This window comes from Chrysochloris asiatica, unplaced genomic scaffold (genome assembly GCF_000296735.1).
Source record: "Chrysochloris asiatica unplaced genomic scaffold, ChrAsi1.0 scaffold00075, whole genome shotgun sequence".
NCBI lineage: Eukaryota > Metazoa > Chordata > Mammalia > Afrosoricida > Chrysochloridae > Chrysochloris > Chrysochloris asiatica.
The window spans coordinates 1,931,931-1,938,470 of record NW_006408593.1 but is presented as its reverse complement, the minus strand read 5'-3'; positions in this window follow the sequence as shown (position 1 = coordinate 1,938,470).

Here is a 6,540-nt window from a genome sequence, read left to right as displayed (position 1 = left end):
GTATTATAGTTGACATTAAGTCTTCTTGAGCTAGCATTTGACGTTTTCTGTTCAGCTCTTTTACTTCCTCATTTCTTTCATATGTCTACCCTATAGAACAAGTTTCAGAGTCTCTTCTGACATCCATTTTGGACTTTTCCTGATTTTTTTTCTTCTTAATGACTTTTTTTTCTTCCTGTGTGATGCTCGTGATGTCTTCCCTTAACACTTCTTGTCTTTGGACATTAGTATTCAACGCATCAAATCTGTTCTTGAGAAGATCTCTAAATTCAGGTGAGATATATTCAAGGTCAAATTTTGGCTCACGTGAATTTGCTTTAATTTTCTCCTACTTCAGCCTGAACTTGCATATGTGCAACTGATGATTTGTACTATACAGTCTGCCCTTGGTCTTTGTTGACAGATGTCATAGAGCTTTTCCACCAGCTCTTTCCATAGATGCAGTCAATTTGATTTCTGTGTATTCCAACTGGTGAGGTCCATATGTATAGTTGTCTATTATGTTGTTTAAGAAAGTTTGATAGTATGTTGCATTTTGTATTTGAGTTAGGAGTCATTCAGTAAACAGTATATATTGAGAGAAAACTGTGCTGGTGTATGTGGGTGTGTACATATAAATAGAGTGTGTGAGTATGGCAATTTCTAGTTAATGGGTAAAATCAAAATCGAATAACTCTGCACGTGTCTGTCAAAAATAAGAAGAAAATGTAATAAGTGAAAGAATGAAAGCTCTATGATATCATGTCCAAAGTTGTTTTTCTTGTTATATGCCATCGAGTTGATTCCAATTCCTAACAACCCTTGGCACAATGGAATGAAACACTGCTCAGTCCTGCAACATCCTTGCAATTGTTGCTCTATCTGAGCTGCTGCCACTGTGCTAATCTGTTTCATCAGGGGGGTTCCTCTTTTTTGCTGACCCTCCCCTTTACCAAGCGTAATGTCCAAAGCAGGTGAGATGAAGTCTCCACATCCTTGCTTTTAAGGAATATTCTGATTATCCTTCTTCTAAGACAGATTTGCTCATTATTTTAGAATTCCTTGGTATAAGAAGGGGATTCAAAATTATCATGAAAAATTTCCATTATCTTTTAAGATCACTTTCCCAACAACTTTTTGAAGGCTTCTTGTATTCACTTCTTCACCAACACCATAATTCAAATGCATCAGTTTTTCAGTGGTCCATCTTTCAATGGATATGAGGTAATTGAAAATATGATGGCTTCTGTCAGGTACACCTTAGTCCTCAAGGTGAAATTTTAGCTTTATCACACTTTAAGTTTTTTCAAGGAGACTTGCCCAATGCAATATGTCCTTTGATTTCTTGACTGCTGCTTTCAGACTCATTAATTGTAGGTCCAGTAAAATGGAATTCTTGATAGCTTTAGTCTTTGTTCCACTTATTTTGATGTTTCTTAATGGTCTACTTATGAGGATTTTTGCTTGTCTATGTTTAGGTGTATACATACTACACATGATCTTAGATGTGAGTTAATGTGCAGGACTTCAAAGTTGGTTTGAACCTTAAGGTAGGTGGTTCAAGCTCACCAGTCACTATGGGTTGGAACAGATTCAACGGCACTTAACAACTAAACAACCTATGTAGGTGTAACCCATACTGGATTTTGTGGTCTTTGATAATTTTCATAAGTGCTTAATGTGCTCTTCACATTTATCTAATAAGGTTGTATTACATGCATATCATAAATTGTAGTTGGCCTCAAATCCTGATGCCAGCCTTCTTTATACTGTATGACTTTTCAGATTACTAACTCAGCATACAGACTAAGTCTGATGAAAAGATACAACCTTGACATACACCTTTCCTAACTTTAAACTATGCATGACCCCTTGTTCTGCTTGAGCAAATAATCTATGTACAGGTTACTCATGAGCATAATTAGTTTTCTGGGATTCTCATTCTTTGAACCATTACCCATAATTTGTTGTAGCTGATTTTTTTCTGTTTTGTTTTGTTTTTTAATCCACACAGTTGAATTCCTTTGCATAGTCAAAAAACACAGGCTAACCTCTTTCTAGTATTTTAAATTACATTGCTGATGTAAGATCTATCTTACATCAGCAATGAAATATCCGTGGTTCCATGTCTTCTGAATCCAGCTTGAATTTCTGACAGTTCCTTGTTAATGTACTACTACAACTGTTTTTTGAAATATCCTCAGAAAAACTTTATTTCATTTGATATTAATGATATTGTTTCACAATTTTTGCATTCTGTTGGATACTTTTTCTTGAGAATGGAATAAATATGGGTCTCTTGCCTTTGATTATCCAGGCAGCCGTCTTCCAAATTTCTTGGCATGCAAGCAAGAGTACTTCTGGTGCTATATCAGCTTGTGAAAACATTTCAGTTACTATTCCATAAATTCCTGGAATTCTGTGTTTCACTAATGCCTTCAGTGACATAGTCTTTAAATATTATTCTTAAGTTAACATTCTTTAAATATTATTATTCTTTTAAATATTATTGGTACTTGGTTATACGCTACCTCTTGTAATGGTTGAACATCAACTATTCTTTATAATATAGTGTGTGTTCCTTCCATTTTCTTTTGATGCTTGCTGCATCATTCAATATTTTGTCCACAGAATCCTTTGAAATTGCAACCTGAGTCTTGAATTTTTCTTCAATTCTTTCAGCTTGAGAAATACTAATTGTGATTTTTATCTTTTAATTTTTCAAGTGCCAGGTCTTTGCACATTTCATTATAAAACTTTATTTTTTCTTAATGAGCTTCCCTAGAATATTTTCTGTTTAGCTCTTTTATTTCATTATTTCTTCCATTCACTTTAGCTATTCTACATGCAAGAGACTCTCTGACATCCATCTTGATCATTTCTTTCTGATTTGTAATGACTGCTTTCTTCATTTATTATTTCTCAATGTCATTTTACAACCCATCTGGTTTTTAGTCATTAGTGTTCACTGAGTCACTTCTATTCTTGAGATGGTCTTGAAATTAAGTTTCAACTTTGGCTCTTATGGACTAATTTTTATTTACTTCAGCTTCCATTTGAGCTTCCAGTGATGTAATTTATGGCCTTATTTTGGATGATGATACTGCTCTTCCCTGTGTCCTTTTCTATAGACATAGGGTGTTTGGTCCCTGTTTACTCTATTATATGAGGTCCATGTGTTGTTGTTGGAAAATTATATTTGTAATTAATATGACACTAATCATGCAAATTCTATCACGTAATTTCTGTCATTGCTTCTATTGTCAAAATAATTTTTTCTAACTATTGATACTTCTATGTTTCCAATTTTCAAATTTCAATCACTGGTAATTATCTTTACATCTTGATTACATGTGTGACAAATGCAGAAGTTAGTAAAAATCTTCAGTTTGTTCATATTAAGCATTAATAGTTTATTTCTAAGTGTGAATAATGGTTGTATTAACTGGTCTTCTTTGTAAACATGTGGGTATTCATTTTCCTATCGCAGACAGTTTTGTACCTCAGGATAGTTCTTGAAATGTTATATTTGACAATTAAGGTAACACCATTTCTCTTCATTTGTCATTCTCAGTAGAGTAGACCATTGCTGTTGGTGTTAAGTTCCGCTGAGTTGGTTCGTACTTATAGCAACCCTATATAGGGTTTCTGAGGAGCAGCTGGGAAGTTTGAATGGCAAACCTTGAGGTTCAAACTGACCTTGTGGTCAAGTGCTTATTTCCTTATTATACAGCTCCACACCAGGACACCAACACTAAAATTGCTGTTGTTGTTGTTATTATGTGCTGTTGAGTCGGTTCCAACTCATAGAGACTCTGTATACAGTTTCTGAGGAGCAACTGAAGCATTTGACCTGTCAACCTTGTGGTTCAAATCTACCTTGAGGTCAAGTGTTTATTCTACAGTGCCACACAGTGCTTCATAAAACCAACAGTATGACTGTATAATTAATAATGACCAATACATGTCAATTTCATCTCACTAATGCCTAGGATATCAATCTTTTAGTGTTCCATTTCATATTTGATGGGAAGAATTCCTTCAATACATTATCTTCTTTTAGTTAACAATGAAACTTACAAAAGCATATAATTGAAGACACAGCATCCAACATTTCCCACAACAATTGTTTCATAGAAGTTAGAGCATGGATTTAAACATAGTACATGAATATGTATAATAAAATATGTATGATAAACATGAATATGTATGATAAAAAAGTTACTTTTATTTTGTGTTCAATTCAGTGGTATAGGCACACTGAAAATAATAGCATTGTGTTTTTCTTTAGATTGTTCATTTTGTTTCATAGCTAATTAAATGTAAAATGTGTAGTAAAATATGAAGAAAAATCATAAAATTTTAATCACATGTTTTGTCTCCACCATGAGCCATTGCCAGCAAACTAAGCTAAAAAGTAATAAAGACTTGGTTTGAAGCCATTTCACTAATATATAGAATACTGAAAACTGTTAGTGTGATCTAGTGTATGCTTTTGTTAAATGCTTTGAAATATACTTCTGAATTTTCTGTAGTGTGGGTGTGTGTGTAAAAATTGACATGCATTTATGTACGCTGTAATTTATGGTGTTACAATGTTGTTACTCAATAATTACTGAGTAATTACTCTATAATTACCCTATCACTGAATAGTAATTATCACATAAAATGAGGATCAATTTCCAAAGATTTGGGGGAAATAAGGCATTTTTGATGCTATAAACAGAGATTGTAAAATTTTAATATATTTATAAAAGTATTGCTTCCAAATAAAATAAAATCCATAAACATAATTTTAAATCCTATAACTAAATTTCAAGGCAAGTTAAGAATTAAGTTCCAGAAAAATGAATAACATTGTGCTTATATTAATTGAGCAATTATTTACTGCTCATTAAAAACCTATTAGTAAAGCACTGTTGTTATTTACTGTAATATTGCACATGGTTGAATATGGTAATGCTGTTGTGAAGTGCCTTCCAGTTGGATCCAACCCACAGCAACCCTGTATAGGGTTTCTGAGGAGCAGCTGGTGAGTTTGAACTACCAACCTTGTGGTTCGCAGTCCAGTGCTGATCATAGAGTGCCACATCACAAGTCTATGGGAGGCATCAGGAATTAGAAAGTGATAGTTTCTATTACTGACAAAAGAATAAATGAAACAGAGCTGAAGAAGATTCCATGTATAATTTATGCAGAAACATTATTTGTAAGCATTGAATATAAGAAACTGAATAAAAATAAAAATATCTATACATAAAATGGGAGTCTTTGTGTGGTATGATGGGTTAAAGCGCTGGAATGCAAGGTTGGTTTGAACCACAAGGTAGGCAGTTCAAACTCACCTCCTCAGAAACTCTATACAGAGCTGCCAGGAGTCAGAACTGACTTGATGACATTTAACAACAACATATATAAAAAGAAATACTGTATGTCACTGCATTTTGTTGCTTTTGTTCATTTGTGTGTGATGCAAAGTTATAGTTGGTGCACTGATTTTTGCTTATATCAAAATTCTGATCTAAATCAACGTTTTATAATAATCTATTCAAAACACTGCAGATTGTCCAAATTAATTCTAACTCTAAAAAAATTACACATTTATATTTGATTTTCACTCTAGAATCTCTTTTCCCTGTTGTTGTTAAGTGCCACTGAGTCTGTTTCAACTCAGTGACCCTGCATAGTGTTTCTGAGCAGCATCTGGTAAGTTTGAACTACTCACCTTGTGGTTGAAATTAATGCAGCAGTGCAATGCTTGTCCTACAGTGCCACACCAGGATTCCTCATCTCCATAGATTATATATAAACTATTTACTGAGAAGACTGATGATACTTTTGTACCAGTGTCAGATACAGAAACACTGGCACTGTCTGTGTTTCTGCTATTCTTCAGGGAATTCACTAACAGGATGGATTTTATAAAGTAGAGAATGGAAATTATAGTGAAAACAGAGAGTCAAAGGGCATATTGCATGCCTCAACGTTGTAAGTTTCATGTAACTAATTATTAAATAACGATATGAACAAGGTTATATTTCCTCCCTTCATGATTTTCAGTTACTACTTCCTGCCTGGAAATTTTCTTATCTTTTACTTCACTGAAAACATTTTTTAAAAAGTCATCTGTGGCTCAATCGTTTTGTTTATTTATTTGTTCCTGCTTATGTAGTGTAGTTTAAAAAATATTTCCCCAGTTGAACTTCTTGACACTTACTCTGGCAATTATTGAGTGTCAGATGTAGAATAGCCCCAAGCCAGGATGTGTTGGGACAGATGATGCTCCTACTAAGTGTATTATCAGACACCTAAGCCTGGTATACAGGAAAACCGGTAGATAGAGACTCTAGAAAAGTGGAAGGGATTAGTTCAAATAAATAAAAACCTGTGGCGGTGGTGGTGATGTGCTGTGGTTAATGACAAAATTTTGATTAGGATGAAGCCTATTTCTTCTGTCATTTTATAATTTCCAGATCTGAATATTTTTCCAATGTGACTTTGGCATTTTGTATATAAAGATTTATATAAGAGCTATATATAAATAATATGTACATATAAATA